The sequence below is a fragment of the Macaca mulatta genome, chromosome 4, assembly GCF_049350105.2.
Source record: "Macaca mulatta isolate MMU2019108-1 chromosome 4, T2T-MMU8v2.0, whole genome shotgun sequence".
NCBI classification, from domain to species: Eukaryota; Metazoa; Chordata; class Mammalia; order Primates; family Cercopithecidae; genus Macaca; species Macaca mulatta.
In genome coordinates this window covers 130,554,898-130,572,078 of record NC_133409.1, presented here as the reverse complement: position 1 = coordinate 130,572,078, position 17,181 = coordinate 130,554,898, and the positions used below count along the sequence as shown (strand labels likewise).

General features: G+C 38.0%; 1 protein-coding gene across 2 annotated transcripts in view; it reads right to left on the bottom strand.

Moving 5' to 3' along the window:
- The window catches only part of PKHD1 (PKHD1 ciliary IPT domain containing fibrocystin/polyductin), a 465,580-nt gene that overhangs the window by 113,537 nt on the left and 334,862 nt on the right, over positions 1 to 17,181 (bottom strand). The gene's annotated exons all lie outside the window — the stretch shown is intronic.

The following is a 17,181-nucleotide window of genomic DNA, read 5'->3' as shown; positions in this document are numbered from 1 at the left end:
GCCATATTTTAGCATTGTTGTTTTGTCGATGAGCCAGCCTTAGCCAAATGCAGCTCTGGTGGCCTTGAAAAACAACCCCCATTTTTAGTGAATGCTGCAGGCATCTTTAAACAGACTGCTTCCTCTGCAAAATTAATTGCTGCAAAATGCAGTGCTCCCTCATCTAAGCTTTCGCAAGCTCAAACTCAGCTATTTGGGTAGGTCATAGATGTGTCTGAGAGATCCAGGGAAAATGAGCTGCTTTTCTTTATTATAGAAGTTCACGTTCGTGTCACCAAGCATCATCAGGCACTGGACATACAGGAGTTTCTAATGCTTAAATTCTGGTTCCATTAACTCAGGGGCAATTGGTGGATGAGGCCAATTCTGGCCATATTTTGAAGCAATAGTGTAGTAAATAAGCACATCAAAGATAGTTTATCGTAAACGATCACACTTAAAATACATATGGTAAAATAAAGTGCATATTAAAACAAAATTTTCTTGCTTCAACTTGTGACAAAAATCAGACAAAAGTCAGGTTAAGATTTATAATATTACAAAAGCATGTCAAAGACAAACCAGGCTATACTGGCCCCGCAGGAACTGGCCTCAATGTCCTCTTTCCTGCCATCCAATCCAGCCTTTTACATCTCTTAATATACCCCGCATGAACTGACCCCTGCTCCCTTTAAGTTCCCATTACTGCTTCATCCCCCTCCAGCTTCCTGGGCCAGCCCCATATGATCTGTCAACATTTCCTCATAATTTTTCAATCAAAAACTGATGTTTATCCTACAGATTGAATATGGAATTCTCCACATGTCCACAGTACCTCTAAAACATGGTAAGTAAGGTCTAATTTCTTTCTCGAAAGAGAAAAAATCTTGCAGAGATGGCATCAGTATTCCAATGTCTTACTTTTATTATTTCAAGTAACACTAAGGTCTTACAATTAACTACGGTGTGCTGAATAATAGCCTCCCTAGGATGCATATGCCCTAATCCTGATTATGTGAATATGGCAAAGGGACTCTGAAGATATTATTAAGTGTATAGATATTAAAGTAGGAAGACTATCCGGGACTACAAACTTAGAAGCAGAGAACATTCTCTGGTTAGAATTAGAGAGTTGTAGTAAAGGAGAAGGAGGGAGAGATTCAAAGCATGAGAGGCACACAGTTAACTATTGCTGATTTTGAAGATGAAGACAGCCACAAATCAGGGAATGCAGGCAGCCCTAGAAGTTGAGCATGAAGCCTGGCCTACAGTGAGCAAGGACACAGCGACCATAACTGAGCAGCTTAGCAGCTGAGCCTCAAACTGCATTTTAAACTTTTTTTTCTTGTTTTCCTTTTCCTCTTTTCCCTTCCAGTCTCAAGATACAATTTTGACACAAACTGCATATGTTCCTGGTGGAAGGTATCCGAGTTACCAGCGGTAAATCTGTGCGGGTCTGCAGCAACCTTAATTTCTACCCCCTCAGATGAAAGAATTTGACAGAGGGGCATAAGGCAGAAAAAGAGACTGAGACAAGATTCAGAGCAGGTGAGGAAGTATATTTTAAAAGGCTTTGGAACAGGAGTGAAAGGAAAGTACGCTTGATAGAGATCCAAGTGGGTGACCTGAAGAACAAGTGCGGTGTGTAACTATTAACTGTGATACTACGACTTTATAGGGTGGCCCCCTTCTGGCGTCTTTAACCCCCTTCTCATGATTCTTCCCTTAGGGTGGGCTGCCCACATATGCAGTGCCCTCCTTACCCTTGGGAGGTGAGCATGCGCAGTGTGTTTAGGAAATTGTACGCATGCCCATTTGAGGCTTTCTTCCCTTTGCTGCTGGTGTGCCCCCAGAAAATCAAACTCTGCCACTTTATGCATATGCCCAGGAAGTCGCTTCTTCCTGGCATCTCCATTCAATTAACACTTTAGTGCAACAGGTGTGGCCCATCAGGAAATGGCCTCTTCCTGGCACCATCTGCCAATTTGTCACTTTTAGAGAGGCAATGTGATAACTGCCGAACCATCACTCAACATTCCTAGTGGGTAGGGGAGAGCCCTCTCCAGCCCTACTCCATGCCTGTCTAACAACCTATAACACATCTGTGTAACCTCTCATATTAAAATACAGCCTCAGTGTGTGCTGTGAACCTCAACTCCCTTTCCTTTTCCATATGATACTCCCAAGCCTTATGCACATTTATTTACCTAAATGCTTGTTAAGCATGCACCATGCTTTCTTATCTGGTCATATATTGCCTTATATGCTTTAGGAGTCAGATCCTGATACTGACAAGGCACCTCTGGAATTCTCTCTCCAACAAAAGATTGCTTAAAGATGGAACCCACTCCCAGATGAAGAGTGACTACAAAATTGACTGAAAGTAATTTATAACCTGGCAGGGTCCACGATGGTGGCATCCCCTTTGCCAAATGGGATAATTGTTCAAGAGGGGCCACCAGAGCAAGTCATGCTACCTGGCACCTCCCAGCCCCCACACCTCTTCTGCATTCCAAATCCTTCTTTTAAAAACCTCTGTGTTCCCTCCACAAATTGAAGAGTGGAATTGCTTTCTACTCTTCCCCTGCTAGCATGAATAATAAACAAATCTTGCTTCCTTTTATCACAACTTATTATTTTGACTTCTTTTCATAAGCAGTAAGCAGCTGGACCCTTTTGCCGGTTACACGACCTCAGTCCTACAACCACATGGAACTGAATCTGGCCAAGAACCTGAGTGAGATTTAAGGTGAAATAATCTCCAGAAACTCTAGAAAGAAACACAATCCTGCCATTACCTGAATTTTGGCAATGAGAGATCTGAAGCAGAGAAAGCAGCCAAGTTCACCAGACTTCTGACCTACAAAACTGTGAGATAATACTTAGGTGTTGTTTGGAGCCACTACATTGTTAATAATTTGTTATAGCAGCAATAGAAAACTTATACAAAAACCAGTATGTCATGCTCAAATGTTCATCACCATCCCAACCAGAATCATGATAAATGGTGGCAGTTGTGGCAATGGAATGGAATAGTCAAGATATTTAGTGCTTATCCCATGCCAGGCCTGGGGCCAAGTTTTTCAAATGCGTTTTGTCTACACAGTTATAAAGCTCTAAGATTTCCTTTGTCTCTAACATGTTCAAACAGAAAGACAGAATATAGCTTACAGATATGAATAGGCTGGTTTCCACCGGGACAGTGCCCAAGAAAAGTTGCATCCTACCAATATCACCCAAAAGGGAAGAGATTATTATTCATAGCCACATAAAAAATGGCTTCAACTCCCTTCCTTCATGACAATTACTTTCAAGAACTTACATTCAGTTTTTATTAATATTTCTCCTGTGAGGCTTATCGAATTGAAATTGAGTCTTACTGGAAGTCCTTAATTCTGTAGTAGAAAGATTGGCTTCTAGGTCTAGGAAAATTTCTTTCCTTTGGTGTTCTTTTCCTTGACACACTTTACAAAATAACCAACTCATTTTTCAAGAAGTATCTCTGTAACTCTAAATAACCTCATCAATATTTTCTAGTAATTCTATCGGGTTTTCCAACTTTAATCCATTTAAAATTTATTTTTGTAAAGAAAAAGATAAAAATTTCTAAATTGCTTTTTCTCCCTAAGTGATGAATCAAATGGCTCAGCATTGCTAATTGAATAATTTTTATTTTCCCATAATTTAACATGCTATTTTTGTTATAAACTAAATTGTCAAATGCATCTGAATCTATTTCTGACTTTAAAAAGTTTGTTCCATTAACATATTTGTTTCTAGAATACTTTTAATGAATGCTTCCAAAGTCAGAAACTAACATTAGTTTTTACATCTCATGAAAATGTAAATACATAAAGAAAAAAACTGTAAACCGGATAAATGACTTTTTCAGACCCATAATATTGAGATAACTTGCTTAGTACTTATTTATGAGCTGCTTTGGTATCTATTGGCAAGGCACAAGCATTTTATTTATTGGAGGGACTGTTCAAGCATTCCCTTCCATTAAAATGTGCATTTATGCATACACATGAAAATACAAAAATAATGAAACTGAAAATAGACAAATTTCAGTCTTTCATCTGAAAGACGAAATTCATCCATTCGTCTTAGGCATAAAACAAGCTTAAATTTGAGCTTCTACCTTCTAAATTTTTGAGAGGCTGGAAGGGAGGGAAGAGGGTCTCACTCTGTCACCCAGGCTGGAGTGCAGTAGCACAATCATGGCTCGCTGCAGCCTTGACCTCGCAGGCTCAGGCAATCCTCTTACCTCAGCCTCCCAAGTAACTGGTACTACAGGTGTGCACCACCACACCTGGCTAATATTTTTGTTAAATTTTTCAACACTATTGTACTGAAAGGATTAAAGCAGCAATGCAGCGTTATTCCATTATTAAAATTTGAAGACTAGGAACACAGCTTACTAGTCAATGAAGTCTTTGAAATAATATGGGGAAAAAAAAGAGAAAGAAGAAATAAACTAAAATAAAAAGAAATCGAAAATGGAGAGCCAGTTTATTATTATGGCAAAAAAACAAGTAATTTCATTTAGGAATGGGTATTCAAAAACAGCTCCTCTTGTGGAACACTGATATTACTGCTTTTCAAACATACAATAAAACAGAGAAATGTGAATAGATTTCTCATAAAGGATTGCTAACTTGAGTAGTAAAATTCTGTTTCAGAAAATCTTGATGCTTTGTTTGGAGGACTGAGTATTTAAATAATACCTCCTGCAAATGGCAGGTAATCCAAGTCTAGACAAGCTTTGTTTTTTAATTGACTGAATTATATGCCCAGAATCAATTAGGTGCTCTCTAGAATGGTTTCTAATTCTGTGATTCATTTCTAATCCTAGGAACCCAGGCTGCATCTGAAGACTGTTGACTTATAAAAATGTAATTTAACAGGGATAGAGTCTAGTACATGGATTAAAAAATCAATGTTCTTTAATGTGTGTCCCTCAGAACAAAGGAAGAAAGATATCCATATGGTGAGTGCAGCTATATGTAGCTATTTAGTCTTTGAAATGTGACTAGTGCAACTAAGGAGCTAAACTTTAAATTATGTATAATTTTAATTAATTATAATTTAAGATGTAAAACAGATAACAATTATTGGAAAATGTTTAGGTATATTTTAAACAATGTTTATATGTGATTCTACTTTTTCAGTTGCAAAGTTTATAAAATATAGGCAAAGATCAAATACTTTTGATAAAAACATACTTTATAAATTGACATATGTCATAACAGTAAAAAGCACAACAGATTTTAAACACATAGTATAAGAAACAGAATACAAAATATCTCAACTTTTACATTGATTACATATTAAAATGATGATTTTTAAAATATATTGAGCAAAATTAAATGTATTATTAAATTTAATTGCATCTGTTTCTTTTTACTGCTTTTAGCCTGTATGCTAAGATATTAAATTATATTTCTATTGAACAATACTGTTCTGGATGGGTAATACTCAGTTCTTATTCCTAGATTTTAAAAAAAATCACTGAAGACCATCAAAAAATACACCAGTCCTTCATAAAAATTTCAAAAATTTGTGGATCAAAAAACTCTATCAACAGAGTGAAAAGGAAACCTGCAGTATGGGGGGAAATATTTGCAAATCATATGTCTAGTAAGGGATTAATATCCACAACATATAGAGAACTCCTAAGATTCAATAACAACAACAACAACAAAAACCAAATAGCCCAATTCAAAAATTACTATGGGACTTGAATAGACATTTCTCCAAAAAAGATATTCAAATTAACAGTGACCCCATGAAAAGATGTTCAACACTACTAATCATTTGGGAAATGCAAATTAAAATTACAATGCTATCTCACCTCACACCCATTGAAATGGTTACCATCAAAATAGAAAATTTCATGCAGGGCGCGGTGGCTCATGCCTGTAATCCCAACACTTTGGGAGGCCGAGGTGGGTGGATCACGAGGTCAGGAGATCGAGACCATCCTATCTAACATGGTGAAACCCCGTCTCTACTAAAAATACAAAAGATTAGCCAGGTGTGTTGGTGGGCGCCTGTAGTCCCAGTTACTCGGAAGACTGAGGCAGGAGAAGAGAGAGAATGGTGTGAACCCAGGAGGCGGAGCTTGCAGTGAGCCGAGATCGCGCCACTGCATTCCAGCCTGGGTGACAGAGCAAGATTCTGTCTCAAAAAAAAAAACAACAACAACAACAACAACAACAACAAAAAAAAAATATATATATATATATAGAAAATTTGAAGTGTCAACAAGGATGTGGAGAAATCATTGTGTACTGTTGGTGGGGATGTAAAACGGTACAGCTATTGTGGGAAACAATATGATGGTTCCACAAAATTTAAAAACAGAACTACCATATGACCTTGCTATTTCACTTCTGGATCTATACCAAATAGAATTGAAAGTAGAGTCGCTAAGTGATATTTGTATACCATATTCATAGCAGCATTATTTACAATAGCTAAAATATGGAGCAATCCAGGTGTCCATGGGTGGATGAATGGATAAGCAAAATGTGGTAAGTTCATGCAATGGAATGAAATTCCATAATATGCTACAACATGGATGAACCCTGAGAACATTATGCTAAAAGAAATAAGCCAGTCCCAAGAGGTATTGTATGATTCTACTCATATGAGGTACTTAAGGGTAGTCAAAATCATAGAGACAGTGAGTAGAATGTTGGTTTTCAGGGACATGGGGTACAGAAGAATGGGAAGTTACTGTTTAATGACATTAGAGTTTCAGTTTTAAGAGCTGAAAAGACCTATGGAGAAGTATGGTAGTGATGGCTGCACAATACTATGAATGTATTTAATACCACTGAACTGTATACTTGAATTTGGTTAAGATGAGCTGGGCATGGTGACTCACATCTGTAATCCCAACACTTTGGGAGAACGAGGTGGGTGGATCACAAGGTCAGGAGATCTAGATCATCCTGGCTAACATGGTGACATCCCATCTCTACTAAAAATACAAAAAATTAGCCAGGTGTGGTGGCGGGTGCCTGTATTTCCAGCTACTCCGGAGGCTGAGGCAGGAGAATGGCGTGAACCCAGGAGGCAGAGCTTGCAGTGGGCTGAGATCACACCACTGCCTTCCAGTCTGGGTGACAGAGAGAGACTCCATCTCAAAAAATTAAAAATAAATAAATAAATAAATAGTTAAGAGGGTAAATTTTATATTATGTGTATTTTACCACAACAAAAACAGAAGCCAGTCTAAAAACTGAAGAACTAAAAAAATGTCATATGTTAGCTGACAGAAAGAATTTAGAGTTCCTATGCTTGAAAAAGTCTTATTTGGTTTATTACAAAATCACTGTCTTACTGTCTTTGAATATGTAAAAGGCTGTAATACAGAAAGACTTATATGAAACGTGGAAAGACATACTCTGTCATGACAAAAGGCAAACTAGGTCACTGGGTAGAAGTCATAGAAGGAAGAGCATAACAATAACAGTTAATCAAAATATAATATAATCTAGGCAGCCTTAAAAGGGTGTGAACTCCCACTTCTTGGGAAAATGAAAGGTAAAGGGCACGTAGGCATGTGAAGTGAAGCTGATTGACCTTCAAGGGACCATCCAAATCAAAGACACTACAATCTTGAGATTTCTTTCCAACTAGCATGTATTCCTGTAGACTAATAGATTAACATAAGGCAATATTTCCCAAAATGTGTTCTGAAGTACACCTATTCCAAGGGACCCTAATGTGTAGTATGAACAGGTATTCTCTAGTCAAAAAGCTTGGGAAATACCAGGTAACACAAAATTAAACAGTATTTTTAAAAATGTAATTGCAGAACTTATCAGAATCCTTAGTATTTTCATACATATGGTGGTCTCCAAAATAGGAATAGTCAGAGTTTTCAAAATTTATTTGGCCATGTATAACATTTTTTACAATCTCCTGAAATTAGAAAATGAGGGAATATTCTTTGAAAATGCTAAAACAAATTATGCATTAATTTAATCTATAAAATTTACTTTGTGGAAGAGTTGACTGGCAAACTAAACTTAAATTCCTGACTTTCTTATTCACACTTGTTCCCTCATTCAACAAACATTAACAAAGCATATATTATGTTCCAGAAATTGTACTAGAAATTCAAAGACGTTTACCTTGAAGTCACTCACAGTCTGGTCAGAAGGCAGGCTTGTAAAATGATGGCAGCAGCCCACGAGAAGGGCTGTAATGGAGCTGAGCAATGGGTGAAGGAGGGTCACAAAGGTCCTCCATATTCCTGAGTTCTGACCAACTGCAGATCAAAAATATGTGGAGAAAAAAAAAAAAAAACAAACAACTCTACAAAGTTCCAAACAGAGGTTTTACTTGATTTTGATTTTGCCACATGGTGAGTACTATGTTGAATCCACACAAACGAAGTGATGTGTTAGCCATCTTATTAGGTATGATAAGTAATCTACAGATGATTTAAAGTATATGGGATAATGTATGTAGATTAGATGCAAATACTACACCTTTTTTATATAAGACTTGAGCATCTGTGGATTTTGGTATCTGTAGGGGTCCTGGAACCAATGCCACATGGATATTTAGGGATAGCTATATACATATTATGTATGAAGAAGAGGAACTAAATGAGTATTTTTTGTGTGTGGTTGTTATAATATTGCCCTTCAAAAATGTTAAGGTAGTCAACAGTTACTCATTAAACTCTAAAAATCTATTTGCTACCAAGTAAAGTAAAATATGTGAATGATCCAGTTAATTATATCTTTGCATAGAGTCCTACCAGATGATTCAGACCACACAATGATAATTATCCAGAAGTGGCTATGAACTCTGGCTTTGGAATCAGACAAATATAGATTTAAATTTTGGTTCTGCACGTTCTAACTGTGGGACTGTGAAAAGTTAGTTAACTTCTCCAAACCTCTATTTTCCCAAATGCTGAAGGGGGATAACGATCCCTTCATGTTAAGGTTGTTGTAAGGATAAATGAGAGTATTCATAAACTATTCAGCATAATGCCTGGCACATGGAATGCACTAGATAATGGTAATTATTATTACTGCTAGTTTGTTTGGATAATTGCTAGGATAATTGCACAATCTCAGTTTTCTTTGTTCTGTGTGGACAGAGCTTTGTATGTGACGAAAGCTGATAGATCTAAAACAGTTAACACTGAAGAATATAAAGAAAGAAGGAAGAAAACTTGGATAGATGGTACCAGGGAGTATAACATAGTCTTAAAAACACAGTTTGGGGCTGGGTGTGATGACTCATGCCCGTAATTGTAGCACTTTGGGAGGCCAAGGTAAGAGGATTGCTTGAGTCCAGGAGCTTAAGACCCGTCTGGACAATATAGTGAGACCTCATCTCTACTAAAAATGTTTTTTAAAAAAACTAGCCAGGTGTGGTGACATGTGCCTGTAGTCACAGCTACTTGGAAGGCTGAGGTGGGAGGATCACTTGAGCCCCGGAGTTGGAGGTTGTAGTGAGCTATGATCGTACCACTGCACTCTGGCCTGAGCGACAGAGTGAGACTTTGTTTCTAAAAATAAAAAAAATAAAAAAAAACACAGTTCAATCTGAACCTTGTTAATTAGCTTTATGACTTGGACAAGTTACCTGATGTCTACATCAGTTCCCACATCTATAAAATGGAGTCAACAGGACTATCTCTTAGAGTAGATCCCGCTGATGGCATTAAATAAAGTAACTCATTGAAAGGTCACAGCACAGAGTCAGAAATATGGTGGACACTCAGCAAGTGTTAGATGCTGTTATTGTTAATGGAAGATTTGAGGAGCAAGACACAGTAATAACATGCCTAGATTGAGGAAAGGAAAAGGAAATTGTCCCCATAGATCACATGCCTGTTCACATCATCCTTTATAGATCACACATGAAAATCATTCCAACTCACAGCATGGACTGCTTCAAAATGTAATCAAATATTGTTATGCCATTCACCGCCTGGAGATCAGGCAAGTCATGAGGGAGTGGGAAAATAAGGTGAAGGAAAGGTACTTTTTGGGTCTTAACAACATACTTCTAGAAGCCTTATCTCCCTCTGCTTGGGATTAAAATCCCTTGCAGACATGTATCCCAAAGAGTCTAATATTTTCTGAGACTCCACTGTGCCTTTATATTTTAATACCCTGACATCTGGAATCCTAAAAGTCTAATGTTTAACGATAAATATCTGCTGAGATTAAAGAGCTATATACCAAGCTTCAATCTTTGGGGCCTATAATTGCTTGGGAAAAGAGAATGGTATTTTCCCCTCTAGCTAGAAGAAAAAGACCTCTGCAAGCACTGATATTGGCAGACAAATTTTCTAACAACCGTTTCCTCTCTCCATTCTGTCCTCTCATTTTCTCCCTCCCTCTCCAATCTCCCATTTTATAATACCATCTTGCTGTCATTCTCAGGACAAATGGGAAGAAAGAGAAGCCTAGAAAGCTTAAAGAAAAGACACATTTCAAGGTCTAGCAACAAAAAGTTGAGAAACTGCTAGCCACTCTCTGTTAAGCAGCTGAGCAGACATTGCCACAATACCTGAACTTTCCCCATTATTCAGTTAGAAACCACTTCATCACTCAATGGGCTGACAGTCAAATGCCAGCTTTATTTTCTTTTTTTATCAACCTAATCTTTTATTTTTGATTTGAAGCCAGTCACTTTTAACGTCTCCACAGTGGTTTATAACTTTCTTTCTTGAGAAGTGTCCAAGAAGTAACACAATTTGAAAAATGTTCCCTACTGTCTCATGGTAAAGAATGGGAAACTCACCTGCCCTGAAGGTGTATGTGGTCAGAAATCTTGGTCAGACCACAGCACTTTGCTGGAAATAATGTCAAGGAAAGTGTGGGAAAAGCTTATCGTAAGTTTATATTTTTAATATAACTACTCAATGTGGCATTTAAAACATAAACTTAGGATCGAACCCATTTTTATCCACTGACATATTATGAAAGTGACATTTTGAGGTCAGTCACCTCACTTCTAGGAAAAATGATCTATTTAAGAAGAGGTTTAATATGTTGTTTTTATTCAAATACTTAATTAAGATTGTAAATATTCCTGAATCTTTTCAGCCAATGTTCTTCTCTCTTGTGGAAATACATTCAGTGTGTTCATAAGCAAGTATGTTTATATCTGTTGGTATTTGGCACAGAGAGCTAATTCTTGATTATTCATGAAAATTTGAAACTATCCACTTATTAAATTAAAAATATTATCTTCTTAATATCTTGTTTATTTACTTCAAAAGGAACATATAACTCTATAGTGGTGATTCTCAAACCTAACACAGCAGAATCACTTATTGTTTATGTGTGTGTGTGTGTGTGTGTGTGTGTGTGTGTGTGTGTGTGTTTAACTCAAAGGTCTGGACTTTACACACACCTATTGATTCAAAATCTCCTTACCTGCCAATGAATGTTTAATGTCCTAGATGATCCTAATGATAAGCCAGTTTTAGGAGCTAGTGTCCTGACCACATCATGAAAAAATATTGGCAGGAGAATGAGGGGGGATTGTTTTGTTTTAAATTTTTCAGTCTATTGAAGAGTAATACTTTTTAAAAAAAAAAAGAATACAGATTATCAGACAAATTAGATATACAAACTATAAGCCCCATGTTTTCCTTATTAGACTCAACAGACATAAAATTACTCAGCCAAATTGCTATGTTTCTAAGTGGTAAATTTCTGTGAATACATCACTGTAGACAGGTAGCCAATAGTTTGTGGGCCGGCACGTGTGGAGCAGCTACCTCCAAGCCTCACCTGCTCCCCTTCCACCTGCACAGCTTCCTGGCTGCACTGCCTGCCTCCAGACAGCCAGGGCACTCCAACACAGCTAGTACAATCTTTTCAGGGAACGAGGAAAATCCTACCGCCACCTTTCTTAAAATCTCCCAAAATATATAGAAATAGCAAATAAAAATGTGGTTAACAGAGACAGGTGTTTGGGGGTGAGAGGAAATGAGGGGATGTTGGTCAAAGGACACAGAGTTGCAGATATGTAAGGATATGTAAGGCGAATAAGTCCAGAGGTCTAATTCACAACGTGAGGACTCCAGGTTAATAATATTGTGTTGGAGTCAGGATTTTTGCTAATATTATGGATTATAGGTGCTCTTACCACAAAAAGTAGGGGCGGTTAACCATGTCAGATGATAGATATGTTCATTTGCTTCACTATAGTAGTCATTTTACTATGTGTAAGCCTATCAAACCATCATGCTGTACATCTGAAATGTACACTAAATAGAGAAATAAATTGAAATATAATCCAAACCTTTTACCCTGGCCAAGAAGAAGGCGGGCTCTTGTCTATCTGCAACTGCTCCTTCTCTCAAAAACTGCACACAACGTTCTCCTTTCCAGCCACCTCTCACACATGCTGAGGCCCTTTCGGGTCTCACAGTCCCTGCCCTGGCTGCTCCCTCTCCCTGGAAGGCTCCTCTGTGTGCTCAGAGCAGGCCCTCCTCACTCCTCTTTCAGGTCTCATTTGAAATGCAACTATTTCAAATAGCAATTCCCCTGCACACAAGACACACACGCACACAGACAACTCAAACTACCTTTCTAGCCCAAAACACTATTGTATTTTTTCCATCCTTCTCATCTCTCCTGGAATGTATGTGTGTGTGTGTGTGTATGTGTGTGTGCATATATATATACACATATATACACTGCCTGCCTCCAGACAGCCAGCGCACTGTCTATATATATATATACACACACGTATATATACACACACACATATATACACACACACATATAATATATACATGTTATATACATACACATGTGTGTATGTGAATGTATATGAATTATATACAATATATATAATTTTTTTTTGAGTCAGGTCTCACTCTGTCAACCAGGCTGGAGTGCAGTGGCATCACCTTGGCTCACTGCAACCCCCACCTCCCAGGTTCAAGTGATTTTCATCCCTCAGCCTCCTGAGTAGCTGGGATCACAGGCATGTACCATCACATCTGGCTAATTTTTCTATTTTTAGTAGAGACGGATTTTTGCCACATTGGCCATGCTGGTCTCCAACTCCCAACCTTGGGTGATCTCCCCGCCTCAGCCTCCCAAAGTGCTGGGATTATAGGCATGAGCCACCGGTCCCAGAATATTTTTTTGTTTATTTGGAATTTTGTTTATGTACCTCTGGAATTTTTATTTGTTTATGTACCTAACCCTACTAGAACATAAGCTTGATGGCAGCAGAAATGTTGTTTTGTTCATTGCTATAGTTTCCATGCTTACAGAGGTTCTGGTAGACAGAAAGTAGGCAAAATACACTTGCCAAATCCATGAAAATGGCAATTTCAACGTGTAGCATAAAAAAAGTGTTCATGCAATGCTAGCTTTCATTTTACCTCCCTTCCACTTTTTTTGTCATGGTTGAGAAATTGTTAAATGCTACTGAAACTGAAGCTCTGGTTTCTTTCTGTTGCCTCCCGACACTGCTGGTGCCCCACATGTATGAACCGGGTTGTGAGGTGACGACACCCATTTGTAGCCTGGGACAGACAGAAACTGAGTACGGAGCCAGAATGGAAAGTTCTGGTATCTGCCTAATTCTACCTGAATGGGACATTAATTTCAGTGCTTTGTTCTTCTAAATGATTTTGAATGTTCAGATCATCAGATGCCTCCATAATCAAAAGAACTCCTTTCCAGAATAAAATGTAAATGGTTCTCAGAAGATCACCTGCTTGGTATGAGCTGTCTTGCTCTCTACTGTTAGACATTTTTCAAAGTTGGCTGCAAATGCAAACTTACAGATAAGTATAAAGCAAAATTAGCAGCTCTCTTCTCCCCTGGCTACACACCCTGCATTACACAGATAGCAAAACCCACTGGCAGAGTGTTCCTCAGAGCTGATCCACATGGATGGTTTTTGCTCCTAATGCCAGAATATATGACAATATGCTGGGACCTGTGGATATCTGTCTGGGTGAGTAGTTTTTGTATGAACTTATATGTGCAAATAAAATCTGTTATTTTCCAAATTAAAAATAAACCTCAAAGGCAAGGGACTCCAAATGACTTGGAGAGATATGTTTTAAAAATATGGAAAGGATATAAGCGTCTGTTAATGACATTTGGAATAAATATAAAATTCGGTTCCGGTGGTCTCCATTTTCACCTTAGCTGCGTTACTTTCTCTGGTTTACTGAAGATAATCATAGATTCTTGTCTTGAAGAGAAAAAATACAAAATAGTCATTAATTATCCTGAGATTAAATCTGTGCTTTTATCATCCACCAGATTGTGGACAGGAACTGGAAAGTAGCTAAGAGAAAATGGTTTGAAAATGAAAAGAAATTTGCATTAGGGAAGGAGGGATTTACTCATACTTTGGAAGTCAAAGAAAAACACTGCAATCCTGTCAGCACCCGGAAGGCACCATTTACTATGTGCTGTCTCTTTCATTGCAGGAGGACACAGATTGTATTTTTAGTGCAGTAAACAGCAGATTCCACTGTGGGAATCCTTGCAGTTGGTACCTATAGCAACCTCATTTAAAATGTTATAAAGCTCTAAAACATCAGGAGTTTAGGCAGTCAGTCATACATACCTCCATACGGACATTCAGTCACTCACACACATACATGCTTGTCCACACAGTGATAGTAAATCATGTGTAATATTATATTACTCATGGAGTTTTACCTTTGAATCATGTTTGACAGCCATGGTAAAGAGCTGAGAAAAAGCAAATATTCTACCATTGCAACCAGCAGCAAGAACATATTTGTGCCTAAACAGCGTATTACACCACCTGGTAAGCAATCACCTAAAAAGAATATTCTTATGATTTAAACATGGAGAATTTGACATTTTAGAGTTTCTATTTGTAACAGATGCTTTTGATGCCACACCTATGTATTTTTGGCACTCACCTTCATACACCAAAGGCTGCTACCACAAAAACCTATGACTTCCTTCTGAAAAGCTTTTTTTTTTCTTTTGATAACTTTGGTATTAATGTTTTTCTCTCTCTGTTTTTTCCTTCTGAGAGTTTTTGGTGGCCTCAAGAAAGAGCACAGTTAGCCTGTGTTCAGAGAAGGCCAAAGGGCTGGAGAGTTAATGTCCCCAAAGCATCCCCCAAAGTCCTGACAGAAAAGAAAGTGAGCTCAAAGACAGAGGAGCCAGGATTTGAGATATAAATACATGAGCTTCCCTGTGGCTTGGCTGGGATTATTTGGAGTGATGTTCCCATGGTCTCCCGCAGTTCCCCATCAGACTTGAGCATCAGCTTCCACAGTGGCAACCAGGTTGATCACACTTCCCTTATTGGCCTTATTTCTTTTCCTAGTATACTTCCTCACTTCCCTATTGGTGTTTTATGGGATCACCCCCGATTAAACTACTTGAATTCTAAGTCTTGAATCAGGGTCTGCTTCCGGGACAACCCAAACTAAGACATTGTCTTCAGTCTTTATTCCCTTCTGTTAGGATAAAATATAATTTTCATCAAATACTCTGAAACACACATCCCTTATGGATTCCACAGAAATGGGATCCTCACCAAAAGCTCAAGTCCAGAAAAGTCCCACAATTAGGCATGTGTTTATTTTAACATATCAGAATGTTTTCCCCATAGCATAAATACCTGTAATGGCGGAATCATTCTTAAAACCAGTAGAAAACTTACTATAGAACGCCATTTGAGTAGATCTAGGGGTAAAGAGGAGGGTAACCCCTTATCTTTTTTCTTTTGTTACTTTCTTTTTACTACTACCCACATATTTTCTCAGTATAAATGTGTCCCTGAGTTTCATTCTTCTGTGCAAGAAAGGTATTTGCTGGTTCTATTCAACAAATGCAGCCAACATATTAAAATGAACATTTACTCAGCATTTCCATGCACTTGGCGCTGAGTTTAAAACCAATACTGTAGTCCCCACAGCTTGTCACTCTATTCCAGAGATAAGCCTTCAACATATGGAAAAACATAAAATAAATATTAAAAAGTATAAGTACTCAAGCATGAAATTTTATGGTAATTAAAATAATTATATGTAGAAACAGCCCCAAGTACCAAATGCTGTACTGTAGCAGTAGTTCAGATGAAAGAAAGGTGAAAACAAGTAGAGATACCTAGAACTATCTGCATTTTAGGCTTTCGTATTACAGATACATTCTTCAACCAATGACCTGAAGGCCTCAGTTCATTCACATGCTCTTGGATGATGTGAAACAGCAAGCTATTCTGGCTGGTTACCTATAATCCATTCATTTGATCAGTCAACCAAAGTTTATTGAGTATCCTCCCAAATACACATCAGTGAGAAAAAAAAAAAAAATCCTGCCCTCATGAAGTTTGTGTTCTAAAAAGGATAAACAGTACATTAACATAAGCAACTATATTTATAATACAATGTTAAGTAACACGACTCCAACAAACAGTAAAGCAAGCATAGCAGAGCTACAGAATAATGATCTCATGATTATTTTAGATAGGGTGGTCAAGGATGGCTTCTCTGAGGGTACCTTATTTGAACAGTAGGAACTAGCTCCCAAAGAAGTGAGAATAAAATATTCCAGGAGGAGGAAAAAGCCAGTGCAAAGGCCCTGATGTAGGGATATGCTTACCATGTTAAAGGAACAGTAAGAGACCAGGATGACTAAGTAAAAGGCCTGTCACAAGAGAGGAGGTGAGAGAGTAGGCAGGAACCAGGGCTGCAAGACTTACAGGCTTGTAGCTGGGACTTAATTCTGAATGGGTGGAAAGCTAAAAATATCACTCTGGCCATTATGTGAAGAATAGACTAGAGACTACAAAAGTAGAAGGAAGAAGATCGGCAAGGTGGTTATTCTCTCATCTAGTGAGAGACAATGGTGGCTAGTAGTAAAGGGAATGGTGAGAGTGGTAGTAGTGGAGGAAATGAGGAGATTGAGAATTTGGGTTAGGAAAAAGAAAAATAAAAGATGACTCCCAGGTTTTTTACTTAAATAGCCTCAGGAATGGTGGCACCAATTATTGAGGTAGGGACAGCTAGGCAAGAAGCAGGTTATAGATGGGGCAGAGATCAAGAATCTTTTTGAGGCATATTGAGTCTGAGATGTCTATTGTCTTTCCAAGTAAAGTCAGTTGGCTATACTAGACCAAATTTCAGGGTCAAGTCTAGGCTGAGGATATAAACTGGAAGTCATCAGTATTTGATGGTAT